Source organism: Acanthaster planci, linkage group LG11 (genome assembly GCF_054643075.1).
Source record: "Acanthaster planci isolate LZ-2023a linkage group LG11, COTS_SCS, whole genome shotgun sequence".
Classification (NCBI taxonomy): Eukaryota; Metazoa; Echinodermata; class Asteroidea; order Valvatida; family Acanthasteridae; genus Acanthaster; species Acanthaster planci.
Genome location: NC_141787.1, coordinates 14,092,954 through 14,110,063, shown reverse-complemented (window position 1 = coordinate 14,110,063; position 17,110 = coordinate 14,092,954). Strand labels below are relative to the sequence as shown.

General features: G+C 42.4%; 1 protein-coding gene across 3 annotated transcripts in view; it reads left to right on the top strand.

The window, feature by feature from the left end:
• Window positions 1-7,509: 7,509 nt before the first annotated feature.
• Window positions 7,510-17,110, top strand: part of ddr1 (discoidin domain receptor tyrosine kinase 1) — a 58,323-nt gene continuing 48,722 nt past the window's right edge. For all 3 annotated transcript variants that reach the window (XM_022229413.2, XM_022229406.2, XM_087142932.1), the window contains exon 1: window positions 7,510-7,649. The gene's annotated coding sequence lies outside the window, so the exon portion shown is untranslated. The remainder of the gene's footprint in view (window positions 7,650-17,110) is intronic.

The window sequence follows — 17,110 nt, the reverse complement described above, 5'->3', positions numbered from 1 at the left end:
TGCCTCTACCGTTTGGTTGGCATATACAGTGGAACGCCGCTGCGTAAACAGGATGAAATCCATGTGCGATTTCTGCTAATATTTAAGGTTATCAACTCTGTTTAGGGCAGAAGGATTTGATGCCCAGATTCCAGAAGTCTACCCCTGCGCCAAAACGACGGCGCGACGTGCAGTCCACAAAGTTCGAGTGCAATTATAGAACCGTGAACCGGTACAGTGGGAAGATGAGTGGTGTCATCATTTTGCAATCCGGGCCCCTCGATTAGCAAACATAATTATGGTTAGCCATACGGCCATTACTGTCAGTAGCAGTGTTTACCACATAGATATTGGGTTCTGGTAACTGGTATTGGTAACTGGGTTCACCATAATAGGATCATGGTGCCCTTCGTCCGGTAAATTTGACGACGATCAACGAAAGTGTCATTCGATTGATGAGGTCGAGCCAGGCCAAGTTTTGTTTGATCGGCGACGTTGAGCGGTCGATGCTCGCATTCAGACCAGACAACACAAACTGAGACGCATTGTCCCGCTCATTGTCATCGATCGGTAACGTCTAAGCGCATACACCATAACACGTGAAAGAAAACCTCTTTGAAGTCGTTCTAGAGGAAATCGAGATGGACTAATTTCTTTGTGCAGTCCAGATTGCTAAATGGATAATTGGTTCGTGCATGTCTTGTGCTGTTAAACGAAGACGGGCACTGACTGCTCACTTTTGCCAAAAAATCGACCGAATGCCCTTTTTGGCAAATTCCTCCCAAAACGTTACTACCCGAATCAACGGTTTTAGTGATGTGTAACCTTGTCTGGCACACGGATTTGGAATTGACTCTTATTGATGTGATCTTGACATAAGTGTGGTATCCTATGCGGGAAGACGCTTCATTTTCTTGTACCTTCTTCGTAGTGCTAACACTGCGGGAGAAATCCTACCATCATTGCTTGGGCCCTTTTCCAATACTCGACTTGGGCTCCGTCTCAGGCTTCGTTCCCAAAACCAATCCCCGATTGTGGGCCTGAAGCGTTTAAATCAAATTGGAGTACTGTAATTTCTGGCTCTCTTGCATCTTATTTGATGTTTTGTGGCACCGTTAAACTAATAAGTGCGCTTACAGCTTCAAAGTCAGCTAGTTAAAAAACAGTTGAAGCCTGAGACGGAGCCGAAGTTGAGTATTGGAAAACGGCCTTGGACATCGGATCCCAATAGCAGGCTCAGTGCATTTGTGAAAAAAAAAAACAAAACAAAACTGAAAACTCGTCGCCAAAACTTGTAGCAGCCTGTTTTGTGTAGACTCAACAATGAACTCGGTATCGATTACTGGTCAAACGAATTCAAAACAAAGTTTCCTTTTTAGTATGAAACAAGCACGATGGTCGTCTGATCTCAACTTCATCAGCTCCGCGTTGGTCTTGCCTTCACGAGCTAAATGGATTATTGACTGTTTAATAGGTCAGTCTCTTTTGTGAGGAGACCTCGGTTTATTTGAGCGTACATGTAATAAAGAATGAAGAAATATCAGCCAGTGTAGTTCTGGTTAGTCTTGAAGCCGCTGGGGTCTATCGTGAAACCATGTTTAGATGTCAAACCCCGACTCGTCTCATTTGATTTCGTGGCGTTGAAAGTTATAGAGTTGTACCGGGTCTCATACGTGTGTAAGGCCCCCGGCGGTACAAATCCAAAACTGAAATTGAATGACCTGTTGCTGACCAGTAATCAAGTGGTGGTCACCGAGGGACACCTAAGTGCCATAGCTCGCAGTGTGCTTCAGGATCGGAAGCAAATGGCTACGAGTTTGTGACTTGGAATCATAGACATAAAAACTACGAGGACGGTTGCGTAATGGCAACCACGACCCCGGGGCTAGAATATAACGAAATGAATTAGTAAACAAATAGCAAAACATTCACTGTCATAGTCCAGCCATCGTTATCTTTTTTTAAACACAGAATAAGCTGTGATGGCCCAGTGAGCAATCCTTGTGAGGGTATCTGCAAAATCTCCCTATTAAAGGAGCGATGTTTTCATTATGGAGGCTTTTTTTTCTTTTGTTTTGATGCTGCCCCATTTGCCTATCATCAATTCCCTCTCAGCTCATGCATGCTAAGTTCCCATTTCAATGTCTTGGCTTGAGCCCTGTGACAAGGCACGCCATGTACACAGACTTATTCAGGGCTTGCTGATTAAAACGGACGGACGACAGCCTCAGACAGGGTGAACATTCTTGTCTCCGTTAACTCTGACATTTTGGGTACCGCGGCACCATTGGGATTGTGTGTAGAAAAGTGACTTGGGGGCGCATCGGCATCCCGTTAGACCATAGCCTAAATATGGACGAAAGGAGATAGTTCCATCTTGTCCAGGATTATGACTCCTTTCGATATTCGACCTCTGGCATTGCAACTAGTGAGCCGATTAAGATAGATACTTCGCATTATCAGATTGTTAATACTGTAGATGATATCTCCAATGCGTATTTCAGCTATACTTTGACCGACAAGTGTGGCACTTTGTATGCGAACCAGTTGTTAACGTCACAACAGCAGACTATCATTATTGTGCTGAGGCTATAAGAGAGGACGTCGGCATTGAGTATTTTGGCGCCCTCAAGTGTCCCCGTACGAGGCAAATGAACCTATACCGTACATCTGTGCACACACGTGCTGTCCCCTCCCCGTTGGCTGCATAATCCGCAATCACAACTGCGCATGACGAAGGCACGGTACTTAACTCTGTCAGGGTGTCTCTCAGTTAAAAACATGATTTGGAGGAGTGTGTGGGGGCCACTAATTTAAAAGCTTCCTGAGTTCATTCACAACGGTCAGGAACTCCTCAGGATGACGGATGTTAGTAAGATCCCCTGACCTCGGGAACAGATATTTTCACGTCCATGTCAATACACGGTTTCACTGTTGTACAAGCATCAACTCATATCAAAATTATCATAATTCCGTTCTCTCCTTAACAAAAATCTCAAATTAACGCCGTATGAATTACCACCTTCGTATATTAATCACACAACCTATGGCATATGTGGAGTGCCATGGGTTTTTTGGTAACGAGAAGCAGCTGACATAGTCGCATCTAGCAAATGCCATGACTGAACAGCAAAACGACCACCCATAATAGAAATGTCCGTGTAATTATTAACAGACTCCATTTATTGGACCGGACTTTTGAATCAAAAACTAGTCGATATACGACAATCACCTTCACGTAAACAAGTCTGTTTAATCTGTGCGATGACGTTACTGTATCTTACATAATTTCATATCTGATCTCATTGAGCTTCAGAACCTGTATCAACACACGCGTTTCACAACTCTTAAATACGCACAATTTTATTGTATTGCTTTCGTTGCCCTGTCGGATTATAGTTAATATACAAAATGCCGGAGCATTTTCCTCGACGACTCCAAGCATCTAATAATTCACCGGCCTACACGCCGTCGGCCTTGTCACATTACTACGGTACTCGTTTACACTCGTGTCTCTCAAGAATAATTTTCTTCGTCGGCTCCATTGGTAGTCTACGTACATGTAGGCCTACATGTACATGTGCGTTGAGTCTCCGGGGCTGTTTCCCTTCGAAATGAAATCCGCGGCGCAGAGTAGTTTATAACCGTATGCATGTCGACCGTTCGGATCCCTCCAATGTCCCATGTGACCCGCCCTTCCTATATTGTATCCCACCCCGGCCCCATGCCCAATCTTCCTCCATTTCCCTAGTCTAAGGCAAAAGCCATCCTCTTTATTTTTCTTGAAGCCAGAGAGCAGCCTTTGACTCCAACCCAGGGGAAAAACATCAAGACAGTGGTTTATTAGGGTGTTTTTTATCCTTTCCCCAACCCTCTATGGCAGACGTGTTGGCGCTTACACTTCCCCGTGTACATGTACTGTACGCAGCGCCTTGTTATTTGTACAGGCTGGCAACTTGAACTCGGGCAGAGGTAGGTAGGTCGAAGGCTCGGTTTCAAGCGCACCATGACCAGTACTTCTATTTTCACATGACAGGCGCGTGGCCATCACATGCACTCAGTCATTCCTACGCAAACCAATCCACATGTCGGTTATCAGGCATTCATCTTATATAGGCCTGACGGTTGACAACGAAAGAGCGTTGGTGCAGACTTTGTGTGTGGCGGAGGTGCAGGCATGTGGTTATCAGTTCAGTGCGAGTGCATGAAGTCACTGTTTACTGCGTGAAAACATCCAGTATTTCCCATGCAGTGTTTGAATAATATTATATAATTAAAACAATTTTACGAAACCCTTCGGCTAAAATTAATGATGGTGATCAATTAAGTACGCACGAACCTCAAAATCCGAAAAGGTTGAGCGGCAAACAAATTGAGATTTTAATTTTACTGAGTATATCTCGGGCCCAACTTGGTGTTATTGTTAATCAATTATTATTTCTGGTGATGCCACCAAGGATTCCTGGAGCTCGCAAGCCGGAAGAAACCCATGAAGAGGAGACAAGGAGAGGCATTTACGGTCTTGAAGGGGGGGGGGAACCCCACACTGTAAAAAACGTTGGTCAAAACAGTGTTAGGCATTTCTTATTTGTCCAACCTTGGTTAAAGCTACCACATTGTTGGTCAATTTTTCGTCACTGTTGGTCAAGCATTGACCAAATATTGGGAAGAATTTGCCCAAAGGTTGCTAAGTTGATATTTTTACCAACATTGGACAAAATATCAACCAAATATTGACCAACCTTTTTACAGTGCAGAGGACTATTCTGGATATCGAATTTGCCCGTCTTAGGCAACCCCCCCCCCAAAAGAAGACTCCGGTTTCTGGCCATGGGCTTGGTCTAAAAGGGGTGCGGTGACGCGGTTTTTTCCCTCTTTTTTCCTTTAGAAGTAATGTACATGCGCATATAGGCCTACTTTAGAGCGCATGGCCTTGTTACTATGAGAAGTGTGAATTAACATCTTTGAATTAATAAGAAGACCATAAAATATGACGAGAGGCAATGGTTTCATTCATCTCACTAAAAAAAGAAACCTCTGTACTTAGCAAGATTGAGCTTGTTAAAATACAGTAGCACAACCATGTCCATCGCCACTGCATGCACTGCATGTGTATGTGCCGCCACTGCCTCGCCGACACTGAAATAGACTGGCCCCTCACGGTTTGTTGCTCAAAAGCGTTTTCAATTTGTATACTTGCGCAGGACGTAAAACCACTTCGTTTGTTTGGTTCACAGACGTACGTGGCCCGGGTCCGACGGCCGGAAATTAAACCAAGTATTTGGCAGCATCCACGGCCTGTTCCAACAGAACCATGCATGATATCAAGCCGCAGCCAACTGATTCGGACACGGCCTTCGTGTAGAGATACACAAATTACGTCATCTGATTAGAGTGCCCGACTGAAATGTGATTGGGGGATTCCTTTACCGTACATATTACTCAATCCCACCCATCAAAAACACGTTAAAATTACACAAACAAGTAAATTTGGCGGCCTTTGGAAATCGTTTTTATGCAAAAAAATAATAAAAAATTTCTTGCCGACGCGCAGATCTACCGCGACGCGCGTAGTGACCAGAAACCGGAGACTTTTCTGGGCCTTATTATCGATAATCGAGAGTATGCCCCTTTGACTGGCGATGTCTTCTCCTCTTCTTTCAAGAGATGCGCCAACTTCATGATATTTTCTTGAAGACTTGGGCACATTGAAATGAGAAGCAGTTACAGTTTCAGAGGTGGGAGGAAAATCCCAGAGGAATATTCGGGGTAAAACCCGCAAAAATCAGGTAAGGACTGAAAACCTAATCCACACGTGGAACGAGCCGGGAATCGACTCGGACCGCAGAGGTGAAAGGCGAGGAAAGAACACAAGCTACACCAAACCTGACTCCCCTATGCTCTAGTATACATGTAGGGGTCCAAACTAGAATACCACCCTGAATGCATTCGGTCTTTCTCTTTGTCTTTTTGTGCCTAGACGTGGACTACTAAAAGACGCAGCTAAGAAGCATGATATTTCCTATCTTTTCTAGGCCTTCCATACTACAGCCCTGGAAATCATGTCTAGATTCGCTGCAGTTTCAAAGGCAGAGCCTGGCCGGCGGCGGGAAGGCGGGAGGGAGATACTGAAGCAATATCTATAGCACATTGCATCGCACATTTTTTAACCGCACTTTACATATATACAAGGAGCTGTATCCATGGGATTTTGTTTTTGCCCGATAGAGAAATGTATAGGGTAGCCCCAAGGGTGGACACAGAACCAATTTTTCGGGGTCATTGGGGGATCCAAGAAAAAAATGGTAATTTCTTTGTGTAACCATTTATGGACTTTCTGAGGGACGAGGGTAAAATAATTAAGGTGGGGGATTTTTACATGCTTTTGGGAGGAAAGGAAATAGAAAGCCCCAAAATCTCCCAAGAGACGTGTACGTCCCCCGTTGCTGTCCCCACGCCCTGCTCAGTCCACCAAAGTTAAAGTGACACTCGGCGAAGCAAAACTCCCACTAAAAAATAGGCTCACGAGCTTCACGCCCAGTGTAAAACACTGTGCATGTCTGTAAATAGGCCCTATACAACACTTTCCTCAATGTCATGTAACGCTGCGATGATTTAGAAGGCTTTTAGTGGCTTTTATTTTATGAAAAAAATTGAATATTGTGGATCCAATGAGTCCGAATTTTCGTCGCGATGTCAAAATTGCACATAACACGTGTTGCAGTAACGCCGGCTTTTAAGGGCTGCTTACTTGACGTCGTGTGACAGGATGATGTCGCTGATACCCAACAAAATGATGAAAAAAATATCCTGGGTGATAAATCTTAGACAGCAGCAAGCGAAGTAATCAGTTTAAAGTGGGCTTGCATTTTTTTATATCATATTTATCGAAATTTCATACTCGTGAAGACTACAGTGCCGCAGATTACACTTGGGTAAATGGGAAGCCGTGTCAGATAAATGCTGCCCTCAATTTACTAGGCGTGCCAATTTTTCAGCCTACAAACAAACTCCTTTAGCGCCCTCACATTTCTGTGGTCTGTTTTTCTTCATATTTACTCCTTTGTTTACGATAATGTGAGTATGGCCTTTTACACAGACGTGATAAATTGGTAAGCCTTTTTTGCTTGAAAGAAATTGATCGTCTGTCTTTCTTTGCAGTAGACAAGGAGCATTTTGCAAAGCGTTTTCACTCACCACTGTATGGCAGCTGTAGTCTTTATACGACTTTTTTGTGTTTTGCCTCTTCTGCTTCTGGTTTTTAGTACATCTACTGCAACGTTCTCAACGTATGCATTTGAAGGAGGGTGGTGGCTAGCAGACGCCTCTCAAAAGTCTAGTAAAAAGGATGCATCGCTCTATGAAAAAAATCATTCAAATGTTGGTTACAAAAAGGGATGTGAGATCCCTGCAACTCTGCAATTACTCCGAGATCTTTACGTTCTGTTCAAACGCTTAAAAACTTCGGCGCGGAAAAACACGCTCAGGACAATTCGATGCACGAAACAGTCGTCTGTTTTCGGCCCTTGTGCAGTATAGTAAGGAATCGTAGAGTTGAGTCGAGTACGATCCGAACGTAACGTTTGCAGTCGCAATCGCACTCTGGCAATCAGTCCATAACTTCACGCGGTAGAAGAGAAGGGGGATTTCTCTACAAGACGAGAAGAAAGGTAAGGTTTTTTCTCGATACTATCGAGGGCTAACCATGGGAGATTTGTTCGTGTGACCTCAGCCCAGTCAATGGGATAGGGACTGGTTGCGCCTTACCGGTTTGTAACAGAGATGACAGAGAGATTTTTTCACCATTTTACATGTCATGCGTACATGTACGTGTAGGCCAGTAACACCTTGGACGGCTTTGTCATGTCACTTCAGAAGCTAAGCCTACAAAAAATACAATAAAATGAAAACACGAATTTTTGACCGACAGTTGTTGATACTTCAATCCTTACAGTTCTGCAAATAAGTGGCTGAAAAGGATTCACAGCTAGTCAGTTTTGTTTTGAAAAGTGGTAAAATGGAGGGATAAGAAATGAGAACACCCATGGCAGTCTTCACTACCACCTGAATACAGTCACTCGTTTATGACCAAAGTCTTAGTGTGTATATACAAATGTATCCATGCAGCCAGTTTTGAATTTTTACATACCCTCTGTACACGCACCGTGATGTGAGGGAAACATTGATGATGATGTTAAGTTTGTGATGTAAATTGATTTGCCATTCTAAAGAATTTCTCGTTAATACTGTTGAACAAGGAAATTGGACTTCGTTGTGGAGGCAGAACTTTGCCTCAGAACATTTTAAAATCATCTTGAAAAAAGTTGAAAGCTTGAATGAGTGAAAGGCAAGTTCAGCAAACGCTTAGCTCCAGGGGCAAAATGAGAAGAGGTTGTTTTGAGTGATTTTTATTTGTGTTAGATGTGCTGGACACTCAGGAGGTGTTTTTCTGTTCTGGCTTTTTTTCTCTTGAAAATATTGAAGCTATGGTAATTTTGCATCAGAAATGTGTCCATGCATGGAGTAATGAAGACTGCCTTCATCTATGGTCCATGACAGTCTTGTAGGCCAACTCACAGAGGACATCAGGCTATGCCATTTTATCTACTGGTTCTTAACCAGCTTCATAATCGCTACAGCTTCTGAAAAAGTTAACTATATGCTTCCCCCCTTTTTTCCTGTCGTGCATCTTCTGCCCCTGTGCCTTGCCCAGATATCTTGTTCATCAGGGCTTTTCCAATTTCTGATTTGCTCATAAACACTACCACCTGTTTCATCATGCCGGTTTCCCTTCTGTCAAGACCGTCACTCAGCGATCAGTTTCCCACATGACTGCTTTTAATTATCCCCGAGGCTATATCCTTACAGGCCCTGTACTTTCTTGATTTGCAGCACATGAAGTGTATCCATCCCCAGTGTATCAACCTTTTATCAGCTTTGGTCTGGTGAGAACTTAATTGATTAGACAAGTCCCCTATTGCCTCACAAACTGAAAGAAGAGGGCTTTACAGGACAGGAACATACATGTAACAGATTCTCAGAACAGTTTCCTTTTGCAGGAGTTCAGTTTTTTAGGAGAGTGTGTTTTGATTTATCTGGTATTATCTGATCTTGAGGTTTATTCACTGGGTGGGTAAGTCATCTCAGGAATTTGTTGTGGTTGGGCCACTGGGGTCAAGACGCATTCCTTTCCCTGATAATGTCTCTGTGCTGAAACAAACAGCTGACCTTCCAAAAAACCTCAGAGCGTGGATTAGTTGTCTCTGAAGACTGAGGAGGGGCTTTGCAACTTAAAAAACTCAACAGGTCAAACAAATACTTTTACTTGATTCTACATGTATGTAGTTTTGTGGTCTTGGTAGGTACATTCACCAGTCACTCAGTACCGTTCTACATATGCGCCTTCACTGTACACGTACAAGTACGTACATAACGGTATATGCTGGTACAAGCTCATTTACAATGCACTTGTGTTCACAATAGCTCCATGATGTAACGACAGACTCTGGAGCCAACATTTGATAATGAGATGAGTCAGGTGACCAAGTTGTTCAGCGAAAAGCAGGGTGTCCAAGTTACTGAGGTTGTACTCTTTGTAGTTGGGTAAGAAAACAAGGTGTCCATTGGCCAAAAGGGTATTCAGAAGATGTCCAGACATCCCTGGGATTGTTTCTTTTGGGGGAGGGGGCAGGAAGAGGAGGCGAGGCATTTTGGAAGGGCGTGAAACACCCAGGAAATGATGTACCATATTTACGTGGTAGAGGGTTTTTTTAAGCCTAACTGGTGATTTTCATCCTCCTTTGTTTCTCTTTTTTTCCATATCATATGTTTTTTTTTTCCCCTTTTTTTCTTTTGTTTTTGCTGCCCTCCCGTGCCCATGGGCTAGGCATTGATAAAACCATGATTGCATAGATTTAGTGAGAAATTACAGGAATACATGTCCATGAGACATATATGTACATAGACGACTTGAATAATAACATGGATGCATCATGCATACCCTACAGTACATGAAAAGTACATCATATTGATGGTGGTACAGCATCACGGCATGAAGTCATGTACGGTACTTCCTGCCCTGACGCCGACGGTACTTATCAAATGGCGCTACATGTATCTGCAGCTTTCTCTGGACAGACAGGGAAAAAAATTACAGGGATTTGATATTTAAGCAACAGCCACTTTACCCATAGCTTCGCCCCACTTCTATCCATTAGGCCCAGAGGCCAGCCATTGCTAGGATCCCTTGTGTCAACCAGGGAGCAGGTGTTTACGTTACAGAGGGATAGCGCACACAATTATAAACATTGCCACCTTCGATGATCCTGAGCATTGAGACCAGGCGACCTATTAGAACGGAATGGAATTGGATTTTTCATTTTAAGATCATTACCACCGCGCTCAGAAATAGAAATAAAAACAAGAGCAGCTGTGTATGCGGATGTGAATCTGGTAGATCTGAAATTTTTTTTGGGTGGCATCACTGTTGAAAACTGATTACCTGGCATGTTTTGAATAATTGATCACCTACCGGTACATAATTCTACCAGTATGCACATGTACATGTATGTACCTGTTCTTCCACTAAATGCCTACATGCACTGTAAGATTTATCAATCAAAGGGAGTTGTGTGTTGTTTCTATGTGGTAGTTAAAAATCATACCGGGTACCAGCACGTGTACACATACTGGTACTTCAGGAAACTTTTGATCGCATTGGCTTGGACTTTATAATCTTCTTTATTACATGTATCTTATTTAGGTAATGAAACCCAGCTTGGCACGCCATGCAAAAAAGTTTCATATTTCTAGGGTTGGTTTGTGATGTTGCACCGTGTTGTGCTGGCAATCAAGAATTTTGCCTCTTTTCCTGGAATTGGCTACTTGGGTGAGTAATTGTGGCTCCACTTTATGGCCCTGTCTTTAATTTTTTACTCTTAATGGCATCATGTTCTGAGGCAAAAATTGACCCCCCTGCCAGTTCCACCCGTATAAAAATGAAACTTTCCACCGAATAACTCATTTATGAATGATGAATGGGGCCCACAAGAATCCCCACCTGTTGGCGCCCATATTTTGCCAGTGTGTTACCATGGTGACAGACTGTATGGGGCAGGTCTCTCAGGGGTTAACCTTGGGCCAAGTGTTTAGTTAGCAGTTTCGAAAGGGAATGTTGTTCTAAATTTAAAAAAAGAAGGAAAAAAGTCTACATGAGGGGTGCCATTCTTTGTACTGTAATTCAAAACAGCAAAATCTAAGAGGTGTTGAGTGATGCCTTTTAATAGGAAGTCAGCCACAGAATTTCGTGAGAATTTCATCTCTGTGTGGAAAGGCCCTAAATAAACACCCTAACTTTTGCAATCGTCAGTGATTATAAGTACATGTACAGTGTACATGCGTATTGTAAATCCACTTGTGTATGCCAACTGTGGTGATACCAAAGTGAGAAATACATGACTACAAGTTCACGACTCCATAAGGCACATAAAGCCTGTACTGTAATGAATACAATGTGCAAATTTATTCATGTACTTTTTAATTTGATGGCACCACAGACATGCCTTGGCCAGCATTCTTTTCGACACACTCATCCTTTAATGCTGCCTTCCCAGGGCCAAGTCCCCTCCTCAGATTGAGTCCTTACCTCAGATGCAGCGGTTAATTGCATGACTGAATGGTATTAATAACATGGCCTCCCTCAATATTGAGTTGAAAGCTCATCGACAAACCCCCGGGTTGCCTGGTTGCAGGTCTGCAGGATTAGGTCTTGCCCGTCCAATTGACTAAGTGGCTTCTTGGTGGTGGCTACTAGTGCGCAGTCTGGAAAATGGGACTGCCCAGAAGACGACTAAATATCACACGTACACTGTTGGTGGCTCATCCAAGAGTAGGGCCTACACATGCACACAGTGCAGTTGGAATCCAATCAAAGATGTCCTCGGCTGGAATCATAGGAGGAAAAACCAATCCACCATCTCCGCCGGGAATTTTACTCCACTCTGTAAATTTTTTTCGTCTTTGTTCTGATTCAGAATGCCACAAATGGAGGTCATGCTCGTAGAAAGGCTGTTTTTCGCAGTGCATTTTGGGAAATGGTCGACAAATTCTGTTTGACAGATGTACCAGAACGCGGAGAACTTTAAGTATTTCTGATGTTTATTTTTCAGGGAAGAAGATTTGAAAAGAGTACATCATACATGTACTTCGAGAGGCAGTTTTGATTAATTGATCCTTTCCCTTTCTATAGTTTGGAATATATCCCAATCTCTGCAGAATTCCTCCAAGTTGTGTACTGACTTACACTCTTGCCAAGGAGGCTGTGCTGTTGACAGATGTAAGTTTATAAAAAGCCTCTCCGTGGCAACCCCTGGGTGCTGCAAGTCATTGTGAATCCCCCCCGCCCACTGCCTGAATCCACATCTTGCTCCGGGCTCTTGTACAATCGACATTTTGTCTGATTGGTCGCTGCTTACATTTTAACCCAATTCGTGGCATTGCGAAACATAGTCCTACAGCACATGTACATGTGGCAATAGCGTCTATCTTTCTTTTGACGAGTTCTGTGTTTACTCCGACGGATCCCCCCTTTGCACACTATGGATACATCCTTGTTATGCTTTTACTGCACATTCCTAAGAGCATAACTGATGCAGGTCATATGAATCACGGTGGTAAGAAAAACCCGGGGAAAAATGTAGGAACGAAAACTTCTATAGAATAACTGTACAGTACATGTACAGGCCTGAAAAGTAGCGTCTAAGCCTGTTTCCTGGCGTGAAAAACAAATAAAAATTCTTCAGGAGTGTCGGTATGTGATAATTTAGTGAGAGTGATGCAGTGCGGCCACTGCCGCCATAATTTTCCATGATGAATGAATGCATTACTGGGCCCAATCTGTGTGATGTATGAACCTATCTTCAGTTTTGAGTTGACAGGGAGATACATGTACCAAGCGACTTTGACATATTGTGTCAGGTGGGAATGAGGACGGCTCTGGCATAAATCGTAAACCAGAGTATCGGCCCGCCTCCAGAACCTGATCTTCCTCTGGAATTTGCCAGTCTTCAGGCCGGGGCTAGTGGGCACAAATCTCCCCCTAAAATGTGGGCTGCCTGGAAACGTGAGGAGAAAATAATAATACATGTAGATATGGATTTCTTGCTGCTGTTTGGCGTGGGGAATCGTAAATCAGAGCGGTGAAAAGGGGAGTTCAATTACAGAGTGATTAACATGTGGCTTCCATCACAGTTGCTTACCAGAAATGAGAGAAGGGGTCCATTTGCAACTGGCCCATAAATTGCTGTGTGGATGTTTGCCTGGTCAATTTGCTGGGTCTGGCCTGGGAGATTTGTCCCCCCCCTTGACTGACTGATGCATTGGCGGCAAATGGCGAGGTGTTGCTAGGTGGGAAGTGGATAATTTGAGGCGCTGAATTCCTTTTGTGTCATTATCAATCGGTAAAATGTTTACAATTGTGGCCAGGGGGTGAGCTACATAAATTGATGAGCCCCTGTTGGTGAGCAGTTCATTACATGTTCATGTACTACGGCCGCCAACTCCAAGTGGATTTATGTGAATGACTCTAAAATTGGAAGAGTCAAGATTGTTAGGAGTACTGCATGGCTTATCTTATACTCAGTGTCTGCAGCTTGTCTCCATGACATTGGGCCTAGACCTAGTATGGGAGTATAGGCGTTTCCATGATTGTTCCAGGGAGGGGGTAGGGTGTGGAAGCTTTCATCAGCCGCAAACTGATAAGCCATGAAGTTCTTAACAGTGGAAGGGGCTCAGTTCGAGGTATTATCTTTGCAAACTGATGATATCCATCTCTTTCTGTCCTTTTTGTGTTCATCTTGTTTTTTATGTTTTAATTTTTTGGAGGGGGAGACAAGCCACCCCCCATGTCTATGCTTGGAGACCTCATGCAGAACCCATTGGGCCTAGTGATAGTAGAAAAAAACTAGAGCTTATCTGTCTGTTTGCCTAGAGCTCATCTGTCTGTTGGCCAACAGAACAGAGGGCTTTTTTTGCATTCCTTTGTTAATTTGAACAACCAGTCTACTGCACAAACCTGATAATTATTTTGTGATGACCATTTGGGTCCAAGGTTTCAACCCAATCAGGCATGCACTACAGGAAATAACTTGATTTAAATAAAATGTAATTTGGCCCCTCACTTAATGTCATCATCACATCATCACATAAATTTTTGTCTGGAATACATGTACTTCCTTTCCTTGATTATCTGCAAAGTTTCAAATCGATGGGATGTGTACTCTAGGAGATATAGGGCTTTAAACAGTGCACGTTTAAGGTCACGTGACTCGTTTGCTGATGATATTGTCATCACCTGAGATCAGTCTACATTTATAAACCTTCCCTTCCTAACTATCTGCAAGGTTTGAGCCCAATCAGACATGTACAATACAAAATACCATACAAAACATGATTGTTATCGCGAAAAAAGCACAGATTACAGATTTTAAACATTTGTTTCTTTTGGCATTCCATACGATGTGATCTGCTCTCTGCACCATGTGCTCGGCTTTTTGTCAGGTCCTTAGTAAAATGCCCTATGCACTGTGCGCTGCCTGCTACACGTTACAGGCAGATATTGCACGTCCATGCAAACAGCGGCCAATGCAGAGTACGCGAAAGGGATTTTAGAGTTCGTAAATATTGTAAGGGGGTTTTCGTCGTCAGCGCTTCATCTGTGCAAAGGACACCATTTATGCACTTCATGCAGTTGACTTCAATGTTTAGCAATCATATAATGAACAATTCACGCTTAAATCTGTTATGGTTGATTTTTTACCGACTACTGAAAAAGAAAAGAACTTTTTATCATAACTTCCAATCTGATGAAGTCATCGGCCTCAAATTTCACACATGTGTTGACTGAGTGAAGATAATCATACACGTCAATTTTTAGGCAATTCGGACAAACTTTGCCACGGACATCTACTCAAAATTCATTTTTCGCCAGAGGGCGCTCGATAATTCCATGACGTCATCAGTACATGATTTGAAGAATACTACATGTATACCCCCACCGTACCGATGAACACCGTTGAAAGCAAGTTGATACCTATTACTACTTTTAAACAATAAGCTCACTTCCGGTTTCGACTGGAAGGAAGGGTTACGTGATTTGACCCACACAAGATAAAATGAAGACCCAATGTTACCTTGGCACTTGCTGCAAACAGAATGTTGCAGAAAGCCACAGTTGATTTTATATGGATTTTAAAATAATTAACGTAATATTTACATGTAAATATTCAAAATCTAATAATAAATCACTTGATGACATCATCATGATGTAATTATTTTAATATTATCTTTGAATCAACTTTTTCCTAGCTGTAACTTTGATGACATTTGAATATTGCTGAACAACCAAAATGTTGACTTGAAAACGTGTACAAAGTCAATGGGCTGAAATAAATATTGAAAAATGAATAATAAATCGTTTGATGACGTCATGTTTTGAAGACCATCTATGCATAATGGTTCGTCATTGGTGCAAGTTTGATGAAGATTCAAAAATTGCCAAAGTAAAGTTGTGTAAAAAAAAACGTGCACAAAGTGAATAGGTTTTGTGCAGAAGATGAAGAAAAAAAACAGAAGAAATGCCTTTTTGGAAAATTGCAAAAAAGCCAAAACAGAAAAGAAGAGAAGTAATGGCTTTTTCGCAAAATTGCAGAAAAAACCCCCCAAAACAAACAGAAGTAATGCCTTTTTTTGCAAAATTGGGTAAAAGCCCCCATAAAAAGAACAAAAGCAAAAACTGAAGCATTTGGTTTGGCTCTGTCAACTTCAGCACTCAGGCTGCCGGAAGTCAGCACCTTGTTGAAACTCAATCACTTCCCATTCTGGAATAAAGCCAAGGTTATGATTCCCTACCGCACCATACCAGTAGGTGCAGAAAAAAGGCTGTAGTTGTCCCAGTTTTATTAACGTGAGTCTTGGCTTTCACTTTGGTATGTTAAATGGGTAGATCAGGTTTAGGGTTTGACAGGCAGAGAGCAGGTCAAGATTTACAACAGTTGAGGTGGGAGGTTACAATATCGTGTAAATTTCTTTGAAATTCCAGAAAGGATACATTAGGGAAATAGTAAACGGTGACAATCTTTGAGCAATTACCCGACATGTATCTATGACAACAGATATCAGTTTGGATGGTGATTTGGGGAGGAAGGGGTCACACCATCACCCTTAGCATCACTGCCTGACACCTGCATGAAAAAGGTTTAAAAAGGCCCCCCCATCCCAAAACTGGGAGAAGGAATAGGAATAATGGTACATTTATAATTACAGTGAGTCTAGTGTTGAAAAAATGAAAATGTTTTCTGTTTTCTTCTTGTAAACGTAGAAAACCAGATTTTTATTTCACTGAAACGGACAAAAATACACATGTACATGTACTTAGGTCATTGTAGTCATCAGTACACGTGGGCAACTTTTGTTCTAGTGTTAAGTCAGACTTCAAAACAAGGCTCTCTCTCTCTGGAATGTCATTCGGCATTCCAAAGTAAATTTTAAACCATGTTAACCACAGAATACTGTGGGAAATGATTCATGTTGAGGACTACGTCAGCAATACCCTGGATATTGTAAATGAGCACCTATGGAATGGCGTTCTGTCGGGGCCGTTCATTATTATAATCCTACGTACTCGTAACTGTATTCCTGGCCGTAATGTTATTGTAATGTCTGTGTTTATAACCAGAATATTCACAGTGAAATGTAGAGTTTGATTATTTGGTTTACTGAGAAAAAAGTGTAGACGTTTTGCAGCCAGTGACAGAGTGTTTGTCAAAGTAAACAACTTGCCTTCAGAAATATTTGACCGTTGAAAAATATTGTAAGTATACGTGTAGTTGAACTTGGAACCGCAGAACACTCCCCCCTTTTGTATTCATTTGGGTCAGTGCCCGGTGAAGAATATGTTTTTGAAAAAGGAAAAAAACCTGTCCATCAACTGCGGTTTTTTCAATAAGATCTAAATTCAGTGTTGAGACTGCTCATTTACTGTATTTGCACAGTGCGTATTGCCATGATTATAGATGCTTAGCTTTATTGTCAGGTTGATGACTTATGCAGAGGACTTTGTCTATCCTTTTAATTG